This window comes from Pleurodeles waltl, chromosome 6, assembly GCF_031143425.1.
Source record: "Pleurodeles waltl isolate 20211129_DDA chromosome 6, aPleWal1.hap1.20221129, whole genome shotgun sequence".
In the NCBI taxonomy this organism is placed as follows: domain Eukaryota; kingdom Metazoa; phylum Chordata; class Amphibia; order Caudata; family Salamandridae; genus Pleurodeles; species Pleurodeles waltl.
Window position 1 is genome coordinate 83,840,683 of NC_090445.1, and position 16,933 is coordinate 83,857,615.

Here is a 16,933-nt window from a genome sequence, read left to right on the forward strand (position 1 = left end):
CTGAAAAGTGAGTGCAAAGTGCACTAAAGTTCCCCTAAGGACAAAGAAGTCGTGTTAGAGGAATAATGCAGGAAAGACACAAACCAGCAATGCAACAACTGTGGATTTCCAATCTAGGGTACCTGTGGAACAAGGGGACCAAGTCCAAAAGTCACAAGCAAGTCGGAGATGGGCAGATGCCCAGGAAATGCCAGCTGCGGGTGCAAAGAAGCTTCTACTGGACAGAAGAAGCTGAGGTTTCTGCAGGAACGAAAAGGGCTAGAGACTTCCTCTTTGGTGGACGGATCTCCCTCGCCTTGGAGAGTCGAGCAGAAGTGTTTTCCCGCCGAAAGGACGCCAACAAGCCTTGCTAGTTGCAAATCGTGCGTTTGGCGTTTTTGGACGCTGCTGGGGCCCAGGAGAGACCAGGATGTCGCAAATTGGACCTGAACAGAGAGGGGACGTCGAGCAAGAAGAAGAGCCCTCACTGAAGCAGGTAGCACCCGGAAAAGTGCCAGAAACAGGCACTAAGAGGATGCGTGAAACGGTGCTCACCGAAGTTGCACAAAGGAGTCCCACGTCGCCGGAGACCAACTTAGAAAGTCGTGCAATGCAGGTTAGAGTGCCGTGGACCCAGGCTTGGCTGTGCACAAAGGATTTCCGCCGGAAATGCACAGGGGCCGGAGTAGCTGCAAAGTCGCGGTTCCCAGCAATGCAGCCCAGCGAGGTGAGGCAAGGACTTACCTCCACCAAACTTGGACTGAAGAGTCACTGGACTGTGGGGGTCACTTGGACAGAGTCGCTGGATTCGAGGGACCTCGCTCGTCGTGCTGAGGGGAGACCCAATGGACCGGTAATGCAGCTTTTTGGTGCCTGCGGTTGCAGGGGGAAGATTCCGTCGACCCACGGGAGATTTCTTCGGAGCTTCTGGTGCAGAGAGGAGGCAGACTACCCCCACAGCATGCACAAGCAGGAAAACAGTCGAGAAGGCGGCAGGATCAGCGTTACAGAGTTGCAGTAGTCGTCTTTGCTACTATGTTGCAGGTTTGCAGGCTTCCAGCGCGGTCAGCAGTCGATTCCTTATCAGAAGGTGAAGAGAGAGATGCAGAGGAACTCGGATGAGCTCTTGCATTCGTTATCTAAAGTTTCCCCAGAGACAGAGACCCTAAATAGCCAGCAAAGAGGGTTTGGCTACTTAGGAGAGAGGATAGGCTAGCAACACCTGAAGGAGCCTATCACAAGGAGTCTCTGACGTCACCTGGTGGCACTGGCCACTCAGAGCAGTCCAGTGTGCCAGCAGCACCTCTGTTTCCAAGATGGCAGAGGTCTGGAGCACACTGGAGGAGCTCTGGACACCTCCCAGGGGAGGTGCAGGTCAGGGGAGTGGTCACTCCCCTTTCCTTTGTCCAGTTTCGCGCCAGAGCAGGGCTAAGGGGTCCCCTGAACCGGTGTAGACTGGCTTATGCAGAATTGGGCACCTCTGTGCCCAACAAAGCATTTCCAGAGGCTGGGGGAGGCTACTCCTCCCCTGCCTTCACACCATTTTCCAAAGGGAGAGGGTGTCACACCCTCTCTCAGAGGAAGTTCTTTGTTCTGCCATCCTGGGCCAGGCCTGGCTGGACCCCAGGAGGGCAGATGCCTGTCTGAGGGGTTGGCAGCAGCAGCAGCTGCAGTGAAACCCCAGGAAGGGCAGTTTGGCAGTACCAGGGTCTGTGCTACAGACCACTGGGATCATGGGATTGTGCCAACTATGCCAGGATGGCATAGAGGGGGCAATTCCATGATCATAGACATGTTACATGGCCATATTCGGAGTTACCATTGTGAAGCTACATATAGGTAGTGACCTATATGTAGTGCACGCGTGTAATGGTGTCCCCGCACTCACAAAGTTCAGGGAATTGGCTCTGAACAATGTGGGGGCACCTTGGCTAGTGCCAGGGTGCCCTCACACTAAGTAACTTTGCACCTAACCTTTACCAGGTAAAGGTTAGATATATAGGTGACTTATAAGTTACTTAAGTGCAGTGTAAAATGGCTGTGAAATAACGTGGACGTTATTTCACTCAGGCTGCAGTGGCAGGCCTGTGTAAGAATTGTCAGAGCTCCCTATGGGTGGCAAAAGAAATGCTGCAGCCCATAGGGATCTCCTGGAACCCCAATACCCTGGGTACCTCAGTACCAAATACTAGGGAATTATAAGGGTGTTCCAGTAAGCCAATGTAAATTGGTAAAAAATGGTCACTAGCCTGTTAGTGACAATTTGGAAAGAGATGAGAGAGCATAACCACTGAGGTTCTGATTAGCAGAGCCTCAGTGAGACAGTTAGTCACTACACAGGTAACACATTCAGGCACACTTATGAGCACTGGGGCCCTCGGTTACCAGGGTCCCAGTGACACATACAACTAAAACAACATATATACAGTGAAAAATGGGGGTAACATGCCAGGCAAGATGGTACTTTCCTACATCACCTTTTTCAGATATTTCGCTGAGGCTTAAAAATACACAAACGCACATCCTGCAGTCTGCCTCACAATTCCCACAGGACTCCACACAACGCAGCAATTCCAGCCCTGGGAGGCGCCGCTGGGAGCGGTCCTAGGCCGAGCCTTTCCTGCGCCCTTTCCTAGCCTGAGCCGCCAGTGGTTACAGCGAGCTCGGAGTCTGCTTGGGTCCGTCCTATCCCCCCCCATCCTTTCAAAAAGAGGAGTTTAAAGTCTCATCCCTGCTGGTGTTATGATTAAAGTAGGAATGAAAACTACTTTATGTCAGCAGCGGGGTTTGATCACAGGACTGGGGAAGATACTGCTCTTGAATGTGGCGCCTTACACCGCTCGGCCATTCCGGCAGCCTAAGGAACACGTCTCTGGAGTCTGACTGCCACCTCGCGACACAGGGAGAGTTCACACTGTTCTCTACTGGACATTTAAGTATGTGCCCAGAGACAGCTTGAGAGGACAGATGCATGTATGTACCTGAGTGAGCTCCAGAGAGACTGATGGGGACATAAGACTGGGGTAGAGCGAGAGATGGAGAAAGAGAAAGGTGCCTGTGTCGAGTCAGCAGCAGAGAAAATGAAACAAAGGGGCCTCCTGGGGTAACCACACACTACTTCCTCACAAAGAACACACAGAGGGTGTGTGAACGTACATAGGCACAGCAGCCCGGTTAGCTTAGTCGGTAGAGCATGAGCCTCTTAATCTCAGGGTCGTGGGTTTGAACCCCACGTTGGGCGTGATGCTTTTTAAAGGCTTCTCCATTTTCGGGTTTAACATTAACTCTCACCTTTTTCAGATATTTTGCTGAGGCTTAATACTACACACACACACACATCCTGCAGTTTGCCTCACGATTCCCACAGGACTCCACACAACGCAGCACTTCCCGCGCTGGGAGGCGCCACTGGGAGCGGTCCTAGGCCGAGCCTTTCCTGCGCCCTTTCCTAGCCTGAGCCGCCCGTGCTTACAGCGAGCTCGGAGTCCGCTCCGGTCCGTCCTGTCCCCCCCCATCCTTTCAAAAAGAGGAGTTTAAGGTCTCATCCCCGCTGGTGTTATGATTAAAGTAGGTATGAAAACTACTTTATGTCGGCAGCAGGATTTGATCACGGGACTGGGGAAAATACTTCTTTTGAATGTGGCACCTTACACCGCTCAGCCATTCCGCCAGCCTCCAGAACACAGCTCTGGAGGCTGACTGCCACCTCGCGAAACAGGGAGAGTTCACACTGTTGTCTACTGGACATTTAAGTATGTGCCCAGAGACAGGTTGAGAGGACAGATGCATGTATGTACCAGAGTGAGCTCCAGAGAGACTGATGGGGACATAAGACTGGGGTAGAGCGAGAGATGAAGAAAGAGAAAGGTGCCTGTGTCGAGTCAGCAGCAGAGAAAATGAAACAAAAGGTCCTCTTGGGATAACCACACACTACTTCCTCACAAAGAACACACAGAGGGTGTGTGAAATGACATAAGCAAAGCAGCCCGGCTAGCTCAGTCGGTAGAGGATGAGACTCTTAATCTCAGGGTTGTGGGTTCGAGCCCCAAGTTGGGCGTGATGCTTTTTAAAGGCTTCTCCTTTTTCGGGTTTAACATTAACTCTCACCTTTTTCAGATATTTCGCTGAGGCTTAAAACTACACACACGCACATCCTGCAGTTTGCCTCACGATTCCCACAGGACTCCACACAACGCAGCACTTCCCGCCCTGGGAGGCGCCGCTGGGAGCGGTCCTAGGCCGAGCCTTTCCTGCGCCCTTTCCTAGCCTAGGCCGCCCGTGCTTACAGCGAGCTCGGAGTCCGCTCCAGTCCGTCCTGTTCCCCCCCATCCTTTCAAAAAGAGGAGTTTAAGGCCTCATCCCCGCTGGTGTTATGATTAAAGTAGGTATGAAAACTACTTTATGTCGGCAGCGGGATTTGATCACAAGACTGGGGAAGATACTGCTCTTGAATGTGGCACCTTACAATGCTCGGCCATTCCAGAAGCCTCCGGAACATGGCTCTGGAGGCTGATTGCCACCTCGCGAAACAGGGAGAGTTCACACTGTTCTCTACTGGACATTTAAGTATTTGCCCAGAGACAGGTTGAGAGGACAGATGCATGTATGTACCAGAGTGAGCTCCAGAGAGACTGATGGGGACATAAGACTGGGGTAGAGCGAGAGATGGAGAAAGAGAAAGGTGCCTGTGTCGAATCAGCAGCAGAGAAAATGAAACAAAGGGGCCTCCTTGGATAACCACACACTACTTCCTCACAAAGAACACACAGAGGGTGTGTGAACTTACATAGGCACAGCAGCCCGGTTAGCTTAGTCGGTAGAGCATGAGCCTCTTAATCTCAGGGTCGTGGGTTCGAACCCCACGTTGGGCGTGATGCTTTTTAAAGGCTTCTCCATTTTCGGGTTTAACATTAACTCTCACCTTTTTCAGATATTTTGCTGAGGCTTAATACTACACACACACACACATCCTGCAGTTTGCCTCACGATTCCCACAGGACTCCACACAACGCAGCACTTCCCGCCCTGGGAGGCGCCACTGGGAGCGGTCCTAGGCCGAGCCTTTCCTGCGCCCTTTCCTAGCCTGAGCCGCCCGTGCTTACAGCGAGCTCGGAGTCCGCTCCGGTCCGTCCTGTCCCCCCCCCATCCTTTCAAAAAGAGGAGTTTAAGGTCTCATCCCCGCTGGTGTTATGATTAAAGTAGGTATGAAAACTACTTTATGTCGGCAGCAGGATTTGATCACGGGACTGGGGAAAATACTTCTTTTGAATGTGGCACCTTACACCGCTCAGCCATTCCGGCAGCCTCCACAACACAGCTCTGGAGGCTGACTGCCACCTCGCGAAACAGGGAGAGTTCACACTGTTGTCTACTGGACATTTAAGTATGTGCCCAGAGACAGGTTGAGAGGACAGATGCATGTATGTACCAGAGTGAGCTCCAGAGAGACTGATGGGGACATAAGACTGGGGTAGAGCGAGAGATGAAGAAAGAGAAAGGTGCCTGTGTCGAGTCAGCAGCAGAGAAAATGAAACAAAGGGGCCTCTTGGGATAACCACACACTACTTCCTCACAAAGAACACACAGACGGTGTGTGAAATGACATAAGCAAAGCAGCCCGGCTAGCTCAGTCGGTATAGGATGAGACTCTTAATCTCAGGGTTGTGGGTTCGAGCCCCAAGTTGGACGTGATGCTTTTTAAAGGCTTCTCCTTTTTCGGGTTTAACATTAACTCTCACCTTTTTCAGATATTTCGCTGAGGCTTAAAACTACACACACGCACATCCTGCAGTTTGCCTCACGATTCCCACAGGACTCCACACAACGCAGCACTTCCCGCCCTGGGAGGCGCCGCTGGGAGCGGTCCTAGGCCGAGCCTTTCCTGCGCCCTTTCCTAGCCTGGGCCGCCCGTGCTTACAGCGAGCTCGGAGTCCGCTCCAGTCCGTCCTGTTCCCCCCCATCCTTTCAAAAAGAGGAGTTTAAGGCCTCATCCCCGCTGGTGTTATGATTAAAGTAGGTATGAAAACTACTTTATGTCGGCAGCGGGATTTGATCACAAGACTGGGGAAGATACTGCTCTTGAATGTGGCACCTTACAATGCTCGGCCATTCCAGAAGCCTCCGGAACATGGCTCTGGAGGCTGATTGCCACCTCGCGAAACAGGGAGAGTTCACACTGTTCTCTACTGGACATTTAAGTATGTGCCCAGAGACAGGTTGAGAGGACAGATGCATGTATGTACCAGAGTGAGCTCCAGAGAGACTGATGGGGACATAAGACTGGGGTAGAGCGAGAGATGGAGAAAGAGAAAGGTGCCTGTGTCGAATCAGCAGCAGAGAAAATGAAACAAAGGGGCCTCCTTGGATAACCACACACTACTTCCTCACAAAGAACACACAGAGGGTGTGTGAAATAACATAGGCACAGCAGACCGGCTAGCTCAGTCGGTAGAGCATTAGACTCTTAATCTCAGGGTTGTGGGTTCGAGCCCCATGTTGGGCGTGATGCTTTTTAAAGGCTTCTCCATTTTCGGGTTTAATATTAACTCTCACCTTTTTCAGATATTTCGCTGAGGCTTAAAACTACACACACACTCAAATCATGCAGTTTGCCTCACGATTCCCACAGGACTCCACACAACACAGCACTTCCCGCACTGGTAGGCGCCGCTGGGAGCGGTCCTAGGCCGAGCCTTTCCTGCGCCCTTTCCTAGCCTGAGCCGCCCGTGCTTACAGCGAGCTCGGAGTCCGCTCCAGTCCATCCTGTCCCCCCCCCCATCCTTTCAAAAAGAGGAGTTTAAGGTCTCATTCCCGCTGGTGTTATGATTAAAGTAGGTATGAAAACTACTTTATGTCGACAGCGGGATTTGATGACAAGATTGGGGAAGATACTGCTCTTGAATGTGGCACCTTACACCACTCAGCCATTCCGGCAGCCTCCGGAACACGGCTCTGTAGGCTGACTGCCACCTCGCAAAACAGGGAGAGTTCACACTGTTCTCTACTGGACATTTAAGTATGTGCCCAGAGACAGGTTGAGAGGACAGATGCATGTATGTACCAGATTGAGCTCCAGAGAGACTGATGGGGACATAAGACTGGGGTAGAGCGAAAGATGGAGAAAGAGAAAGGTGCCTGTGTCGAGTCAGCAGCAGAGAAAATGAAACAAAGGGGCCTCCTGGGATAACCACACACTACTTCCTCACAAAGAACACACAGAGGGTGTGTGAAATGATATAGTCACAGCAGCCCGGCTAGCTCAGTGGGTAGTGCATGAGACTCTTAATCTGTGGGTTCGAGCCCCATGTTGGGCGTGATGCTTTTTAAAGGCTTCTCCTTTTTCGGGTTTAACATTAACTCTCACCTTTTTCAGATATTTCGCTGAGGCTTAAAACTACACACACAAACATCCTGCAGTTTGCCTCACGATTCCCACAGGACTCCACACAACGCAGCACTTCCCGCTCTGGAAGGCGCCGCTGGGAGTGGTCCTAGGCCGAGCCTTTCCTGCGCCCTTTCCTAGCCTGAGCCGCCCGTGCTTACAGCGAGCTCGGAGCCCGCTCCGGTCCATCCTGTCCCCCCCAGCCTTTCAAAAAGAGGAGTTTAAGGTCTCATCCCCGCTGGTGTTATGATTAAAGTAGGTATGAAAACTACTTTATGTCAGCAGCGGGATTTGATCATGGGAGTGGGGAAGATACTGTTCTTGAATGTGGCACCTTACACTGATCGGCCATTCCGGCAGCCTCCGGAACACGGCTCTGGAGGCTGACTGCCACCTTGCGAAACAGGGAGAGTTCACACTGTTCTCTACTGGACATTTAAGTATGTGCCCAGAGACAGGTTGAGAGGACAGATGCATGTATGTACCAGAGTGAGCTCCAGAGAGACTGATGGGGACATAAGACTGGGGTAGAGCGAGAGATGGAGAAAGAGAAAGGTGCCTGTGTCGAGTCAGCAGCAGAGAAAATGAAACAAAGGGGCCTCCTGGGATAACCACACACTACTTCCTCACAAAGAACACACAGAGGGTGTGTGAAATAACATAGGCACAGCAGCCCGGCTATCTCAGTCGGTAGAGCATGAGACTCTTAATCTCAGGGTCGTGGGTTCGACCCCCACGTTTGGTGTGATGCTTTTTAAAGGCTTCTCCATTTTCGGGTTTAAGATTAACTCTCACCTTTTTCAGATATTTCGCTGAGGCTTAAAACTGCACACACACACATCCTGCAGTTTGCCTCACGATTCCCTTAGGACTCCACACAACGCAGCACTTCCCGCCCTGGGAGGCGCTCATGGGAGCGGTCCTAGGCCGAGTCTTTCCTGCGCCCTTTCCTAGCCTGAGCCCCCGTGCTTACAGCGAGCTCAGAGTCCGCTCCGGTCCGTCCTGTCCCCCCCATCCTTTCAAAAAGTGGAGTTTAAGGTCTCATCCCCGCTGGTGTTATAATTAAAGTAGGTATGAAAACTACTTTATGTCGGCAGAGGGATTTGATGACGGGACTGGGGAAGATACTGCTCTTGAATGTGGCACCTTACACCGCTCGGCCATTCCGGCAGCCTCCAGAACATGGCTCTGGAGGCTGACTGCCACCTCGCGAAACAGGGAGAGTTCACACTGTTCTCTACTGGACATTTAAGTATGTGCCCAGAGACAGGTTGAGAGGACATATGCATGTATGTACCAGAGTGAGCTCCAGAGAGACTGATGGGGACATAAGACTGGGGTAGAGCGAGAGATGGAGAAAGAGAAAGGTGCCTGTGTCGAGTCAGTAGCAGAGAAAATGAAACAAAGGGGCCTCCTGGGATAACCACACACTACTTCCTCACAAAGAACACACAGAGGGTGTGTGAAATAACATAGGCACAGCAGCCTGGCTATCTCAGTTGGTAGAGCATGAGATTCTTAATCTCAGGGTCGTGGGTTTGAGCCCCACGTTCGGTGTGATGCTTTTTAAAGGCTTCTCCATTTTCGGGTTTAACATTAACTCTCACCTTTTCAGATATTTTGCTGAGGCTCAAAACTACACACACACACACACATCCTGCAGTTTGCCTCACGATTCCCACAGGACTCCACACAACGCAGCACTTCCAGCCCAGGGAGGCGCCGCTGGGAGCGGTCCTAGGCCAGGCCTTACCTGAGCCCTTTCCTAGCATGAGCCGCCCGTGCTTACAGCGAGCTCGGAGTCCGCTCCGGTCCATCCTGTCCCCCCCATCCTTTCAAAAAGAGGAGTTTAAGGTCTCATCCCCGCTAGTGTTATGATTAAAGTAGGTATGAAAACTACTTTATGTCGGCAGCAGGATTTGATCACGGGACTGGGGAAGATACTGCTTTTGAATGAAGCACCTTACACCGATCGGCCATACCGGCAGCCTTCGGACCACAGCTCTGGAGGCTGACTGCACCTCGCGAAACAGGGAGAGTTCACACTGTTCTCTACTGGACATTTAAGTATGTGCCCAGAGACAGGTTGAGAGGACAGATGCATGTATGTACCAGAGTCATCTCCAGAGAGACTGATGGGGACATAAGACTGGGGTAGAGCGAGAGATGGAGAAAGAGAAAGGTGCCTGTGTCGAGTCAGCAGCAGAGAAAATGAAACAAAGGGGCCTCCTGGGATAACCACACACTACTTCCTCACAAAGAACACACAGAGGGTGTGTGAAATGACATAGCCATAGCACCCCGGCTAGCTCAGTCGGTAGAGCATGAGACTCTTAATTTCAGGGTCGTGGGTTCGAGCCCCACGTTGGGTGTGATGCTTTTAAAAGCTTCTCCATTTTCGGGTTTAACATTAACTCTCACCTTTTTCAGATATTTCGCTGAGGCTTAAAACTACCCACACACATCCTGCAGTTTGCCTCACGATTCCCACAGGACTCCACACAACGCAGCAATTCCTGCACTGGGAGGCGCCACTGGGAGCGTTCCTATGCCGAGCCATTCCTGCGCCCTTTCCTAGCCTGAGCCGCCCGTGCTTACAGCGAGCTCGGAGTCCGGTCCGGTCCGTCCTGTCCCCCCCGATCCTTTCAAAAAGAGGAGTTTAAGGTCTCATCCCCGCTGGTGTTATGATTAAAGTAGGTATGAAAACTACTTTACGTCGGCAGCGGGATTTGATCATAGGACTGGGGAAAATACTGCTATTGAATGTGGCGCCTTACACCGCTCGGCAATTCCGGCAGCCTCCGGAACATGGCTCTGGAGGCTGACTGCCACCTCGCGAAACAGGGAGAGTTCACACTGTTCTCTACTGGACATTTAAGTATGTGCCCAGAGACAGGTTGAGAGGACAGATGCATGTATGTACCAGAGTGAGCTCCAGAGAGACTGATGGGGACATAAGACTGGGGTAGAGCGAGAAATGGGGAAAGAGAAAGGTGCCTGTGTCGAGTCAGCAGCAGAAAAAATGAAACAAAGGGGCCTCCTGGGATAACCACACACTACTTCCTCACAAAGAACACACAGAGGGTGTGTGAAATGACCTAGGTATAGCAGCCTGGCTAGCTCAGTCGGTAGAGCATGAAACTCTTAATCTCAGGGTCGTGGGTTCGAGCCCCACGTTGGGGGTGATGCTTTTTAAAGGCTTCTCCATTTTCAGGTTTAACATTAACTCTCACCTTTTTCAGATATTTCGCTGAGGCTTAAAACTACACACACACACATCCTGCAGTTTGCCTCACGATTCCCACAGGACTCCACACAACGCAGCATGAGGCGCCGCTGGGCGCGGTCCTAGGCCGAGCCATTCCTGCGCCCTTTCCTACCCTGAGCCGCCCGTGCTTACAGCAAGCTCGGAGTCCGCTCCAGTCCGTCCTGTCCCCCCCCCATCCTTACAAAAAGAAGAGTTTAAGGTCTCATCACCGCTGGTGTTATGATTAAAGTAGGTATGAAAACTACCTTATGTCGGTAGCGGGATTTGATCACAGGACTGGGGAAGATATTGCTCTTCAATGTGGCACCTTACAGCGCTCGGCCATTCCGGCAGCCTCCGAAACAGTGCTTTGGAGGCTGACTGCCACCTCGCGAAACAGAGAGAGTTCACACTGTTCTCTACTGGACAATTAAGTATGTGCCAAGAGACAGGTTGAGAGGACAGATGCATACATGTACCAGAGTCAGCTCCAGAGAGACTGATGGGGACATAAGACTGGGGTGGAGCGAGAGATGGAGAAAGAGAAAGGTGCCTGTGTCGAGTCAGCAGCAGAGAAAATGAAACAAAGGGGCCTTCTGGGATAACCACACACTACTTCCTCACAAAGAACACACAGAGGGTGTGTGAAATGACATAGACACAGCAGCCTCACTAGCTCAGTCGCTAGCGCATGAGACTCTTAATCTCAGGGTTGTGGGTTCAAGCCCCACGTTGGGCGTGATGCTTTTTAAAGGCTTCTCCATTTTCGGGTTTAACATTAACTCTCACCTTTTTCAGATATTTTGCTGAGGCTTAAAACTACACACACACACACATCCTGCAGTTTGCCTCACGATTCCCACAGGACTCCACACAACGCAGCACTTCTCGCCCTGGGAGGCACAGCTGGGAGCGGTCCTATGCCGAGCCTTTCCTGCGGCCTTTCCTAGCCTGAGCCGCCCGTGCTTACAGCGAGCTCGGAGTCCGCTCCGGTCCGTCCTGTCCCCCCCCCCCCATCCTTTCAAAAAGAGGAGTTTAAAGTCTCATTCCCGCTGGTGTTATGATTAAAGTAGGTATGAAAACTACTTTATGTCAGCAGCGGGATTTGACCACGTGACTGGGGAAGATACTGCTCTTGCATGTGGCACCTTACACCGCTCAGCCATTCCGGCAGCCTCCGGAACACGCCTCTGGAGGCTGACTGCCACCTCGCGACACAGGGAGAGTTCACACTGTTCTCTACTGGACATTTAAGTATATGCCCAGAGACAGGTTGAGAGGAAAGATGCATGTATGTACCAGAGTGAGCTCCAGAGAGACTGATGGGGACATAAGACTGGGGTAGAGCGAGAGATGGAGAAAGAGAAAGGTGCCTGTGTCGAGTCAGCAGCAGAGAAAATGAAACAAAGGGGCCTCCTGGGATAACCACACACTACTTCCTCACAAAGAACACACAGAGGGTGTGTGAAATGACATAGACACAGCAGCCTCACTAGCTCAGTCGCTAGCGCATGAGACTCTTAATCTCGGGGTTGTGGGTTCAAGCCCCACGTTGGGCGTGATGCTTTTTAAAGGCTTCTCCATTTTCGGGTTTAACATTAACTCTCACCTTTTTCAGATATTTTGCTGAGGCTTAAAACTACACACACACACATCCTGCAGTTTGGGTCACGATTCCCACAGGACTCCACACAACGCAGCACTTCCCGCCCTGAGAGGCGCCGCTGGGAGCGGTCCAAGGCCGAGCCTTTCCTGCGCCCTTTCCTAGCCTGAGTTGCCCGTGCTTACAGCGAGCTCGGAGTCCGCTCCGGTCCGTCCTGTCCCCCCCCATCCTTTCAAAAAGAGGAGTTTAAGGTCTCATCCCCGCTGGTGTTATGATTAAAGTAGGTATGAAAACTACTTTATGTCAGCAGTGGGATTTGACCACAGGACTGGGGAAGATACTGCTCTTAAATGTGGCACCTTACAACGCTCAGCCATTCCGGCAGCCTCTGGAAAACGTCTCTGGAGGCTGACTGCCACCTCGCGAAACAGGGAGAGTTCACACTGTTCTCTACTGGACATTTAAGTATGTGCCCAGAGACAGGTTGAGAGGACAGATGCATGTATGTACCAGAGTGAGCTCCAGAGAGACTGATGGGGACATAAGACTGGGGTAGAGCGAGAGATGAAGAAAGAGAAAGGTGCCTGTGTCGAGTCAGCAGCAGAGAAAATGAAACAAAGGGGCCTCCTGGGATAACCACACACTACTTCCTCACAAAGAACACACAGAGGGTGTGTGAAATGACATAGGCACAGCAACCTCACTAGCTCAGTCGCTAGCGCATGAGACTCTTAATCTCAGGGTCGTGGGTTTGGGCCCCATGTTGGGCGTGATGCTTTTTAAAGGCTTCTCCATTTTCGGGTTTAACATTAACTCTCACCTTTTTCAGATATTTCGCTGAGGCTTAAAACTACACACACACACATCCTGCAGTTTGGGTCACGATTCCCACAGGACTCCACACAACGCAGCACTTCCCGCCCTGAGAGGCGCCGCTGGGAGCGGTCCAAGGCCGAGCCTTTCCTGCGCCCTTTCCTAGCCTGAGTTGCCCGTGATTACAGCGAGCTCGGAGTCCACTCCGGTCCGTCCTGTCCCCCCCATCCTTTCAAAAAGAGGAGTTTAAGGTCTCATCCCTGCTGGTGTTATGATTAAAGTAGGTATGAAAACTACTTTATGTCAGCAGCGGGATTTAACCACGGGACTGGGAAAGATACTGCTCTTGAATGTGGCGCCTTACACCGCTCGGCCATTCCGGCAGCCTCCGGAACACACCTCTGGAGGCTGAATGCCACCTCGCGACACAGGGAGAGTTCACACTGATCTCTACTGGACATTTAACTATGTGCCCAGAGACAGGTTGAGAGGACAGATGCATGTATGTACCAGATTGAGCTCCAGAGAGACTGATGAGGACATAAGACTGGGGTAGAGCGAGAGATGGAGAAAGAGAAAGGTGCCTGTGTCGAGTCAGCAGCAGAGAAAATGAAACAAAGGGGCCTCCTGGGATAACCACACACTACTTCCTCACAAAGAACACACAGAGGGTGTGTGAAACAACATAGCCACAGCAGCCAGGCTAGCTCAGTCGGTAGAGCATGGGACTTTTAATCTCAGGGTCGTGGGTTCGAGCCTCACGTTGGGCGTGATGCCTTTTTAAAGGCTTCTCCCTTTTCGGGTTTAACATTAACTCTCACCTTTTTCAGATATTTTGCTGAGGCTTAAAAATACACAAACACACATCCTGCAGTTTGCCTCACGATTCCCACAGGACTCCACACAACGCAGCACTTCCCGTCCTGGGATGCGCCGCTGGGAGCGGTCCTAGGCCGAGCCTTTCCTGCGCCCTTTCCTAGCCTGAGCCGCCCGTGCTTACAGCGAGCACAGAGTCCGCTCCGGTCCGTCCTGTCCCCCCCCATCCTTTCAAAAAGAGGAGTTTAAGGTCTCATCCCCGCTGGTGTTATGATTAAAATAGGTATGAAAACTACTTTATGTCAGCAGCGGGATTTGACCACGGGACTGGGGAAGATACTGCTCTTGAATGTGGCGCCTTACACCGCTCGGCCATTCCGGCAGCCTCCGGACACACCTCTGGAGGCTGACTGCCACCTCGCGAAACAGGGAGAGTTCACACTGTTCTCTACTGGACATTTAAGTATGTGCCCAGAGACAGGTTGAGAGGACAGATGCATGTATGTACCACAGTGAGCTCCAGAGAGACTGATGGGGACATAAGACTGGGGTAGAGCGAGAGATGGAGAAAGAGAAAGGTGCCTGTGTCGAGTCAGCAGCAGAGAAAATGAAACAAAGGGGCCTCCTGGGATAACCACACACTACTTCCTCACAAAGAACACACAGAGGGTGTGTGAAATGACATAGGCACAGCAGCCCGGCTAGCTCAGTCGGTAGAGCATGAGACTCTTAATCTCAGGGTCGTGGGTTCGAGCCCCACGTTGGGTGTGATGCTTTTTAAACGCTTCTCCATTTTCAGGTTGAACATTAACGCTCAACTTTTTCAGATATTTCGCTGAGTCTTAAAACTACACACACACCCATCCTGCAGTTTGCCTCACGATTCCCACAGGACTCCACACAACGCAGTACTTCCCGGCCTGGGTAGCGCCGCTGGGAGCGGTCCTAGGCCGAGCCTTTCCTGCGCCCTTTCCTAGCCTGAGCCGCCCACGCTTACAGCGAGCTCTGAGTCCGCTCCGGTCCGTCCTGTCCCGCCCATCCTTTCAAAAAGAGGAGTTTAAGGTCTGATACCCCTGGTGTTATGATTAAAGTAGGTATGAAAACTACTTTATGTCAGCAGTGGGATTTGACCACGGGACTGGGGAAGATACTGCTCTTCAATGTGGCGCCTTACACCATTCGGCCATTCCGGCACCCTGCGGAACACGGCTCTGGAGGCTGACTGCCACCTCGCGACACAGGGAGAGTTCACGCTGTTCTCTACTGGACATTTAAGTATGTGCCCAGAGACAGGTTGAGAGGACAGATGCATGTATGTACCAGAGTGAGCTCCAGAGAGACTGATGGGGACATAAGACTGGGGTAGAGCGAGAGATGGAGAAAGAGAAAGGTGCCTGTGTCGAGTCAGCAGCAGAGAAAATGAAACAAAGGGTCCTCCTGGGATAACCACACATTACTTCCTCACAAAGAACACACAGAGGGTGTGTGAAACGACATAGGCACAGCAACCTGACAAGCTCAGTCGCTAGAGCATGAGACTCTTAATCTCAGGGTCGTGGGTTCGAGCCCCACGTTGGGCGTGATGCTTTTTAAAGGCTTCTCCATTTTCGGGTTTAACATTAACTCTCACCTTTTTCAGATATTTTGCTGAGGCTTAAAACTACACACACACACACGCTGCAGTTTGCCTCACGATTCCCACAGGACTCCACACAACGCAGCACTTCCCGCCCTGGGAGGCGCCGCTGGGAGCGGTCCTAGGCTGAGCCTTTCCTGCACCCTTTCCTAGCCTGAGCCGCCCGTTGTTACAGCGAGCTCGGAGTCCGCTCTGGTGCCTCCTGTCCCCCCCCATCCTTTCAAAAAGAGGAGTTTAAGGTCTCATCCTCACCCATGAAAACTACTTTATGTCAGCAGCAGGATTTGATCACGGGACTGGGGAAGATACTGCTCTTGAATGTGGCCCCTTACACCACTCAGCCATTCCGGCAGCCTCCGGAACACGCCTCTGGAGGCTGACTGCCACCTCGCGAAACAGGGAGAGTTCACACTGTTCTCTACTGGACATTTAAGTATGTGCCCAGAGACAGGTTGAGAGGACAGATGCATGTATGTACCAGATTGAGCTCCAGAGAGACTGATGGGGACATAAGACTGGGGTAGAGCGAGAGATGGAGAAAGAGAAAGTTGCCTGTGTCGAGTCAGCAGCAGAGAAAATGAAACAAAGGGTCCTCCTGGGATAACCACACACTACTTCCTCACAAAGAACACACAGAGGGTGTGTGAAATGGCATAGGCACAGCAGCCCGGCTAGCTTAGTCGGTAGAGCATGAGACTCTTAATCTCAGGGTCGTGGGTTCGAGCCCCATGTTGGGCCTGATGCATTTTAAAGGCTTCTCCATTTTCGGGTTAAACATTAACTCTCACCTTTTTCAGATATTTCGCTGAGGATTAAAACTACACACACACACATCCTGCAGTTTGCCTCACGATTCCCACAGGACTCCACACAACGCAGCACTTCCCTCCCTGGGAGGCGCCGCTGGGAGCGGTCCTATGCCGAGCCTTTCCTGCGCCCTTTCCTAGCCTGAGCCGCCCGTGCTTACAGCGATCTCGGAGTCCGCTCCGGTCCGTCCTGTCCTCCCCATCCTTTCAAAAAGAGGAGTTTAAAGACTCATCCCCGCTGGTGTTATGATTAAAGTAGGTATGAAAACTACTTAATGTCAGCAGCGGGATTTGATCACGGGACTGGGGACGATACTGCTCTTGAATGTGGCACCTTACACCGCTCGGCCATTATGGCAGCCTGCGGAACACAGCTCTGGAGGCTGACTGCCACCTCGCGACACAGGGAGAGTTCACACTGTTCTCTACTGAACATTTAAGTATGTGCCCAGAGACAGGTTGAGAGGACAGATGCATGTATGTACCAGAGTGAGCTCCAGAGAGACTGATGGGGACATAAGACTAGGGTAGAGCGAGCGATGGAGAAAGAGAAAGGTGCCTGTGTCGAGTCAGCAGCAGAGAAAATGAAACAAAGGGGCCTCCTGGGATAACCACACACTACTTCCTCACAAAGAACACACAGAGGGTGTGT

At 51.9% G+C, this 16,933-nt stretch overlaps 2 non-coding genes across 2 annotated transcripts; both read left to right on the plus strand.

The window, feature by feature from the left end:
• The first annotated feature begins 13,720 nt into the window (after nucleotides 1-13,720).
• TRNAK-UUU (transfer RNA lysine (anticodon UUU)) lies at nucleotides 13,721-13,793 on the plus strand. The gene has a single exon. It is a non-coding gene; the product is annotated as a tRNA-Lys (tRNA).
• Nucleotides 13,794-14,534: 741 nt separating this feature from the next.
• TRNAK-CUU (transfer RNA lysine (anticodon CUU)) lies at nucleotides 14,535-14,607 on the plus strand. The gene has a single exon. It is a non-coding gene; the product is annotated as a tRNA-Lys (tRNA).
• Nucleotides 14,608-16,933: the final 2,326 nt, after the last annotated feature.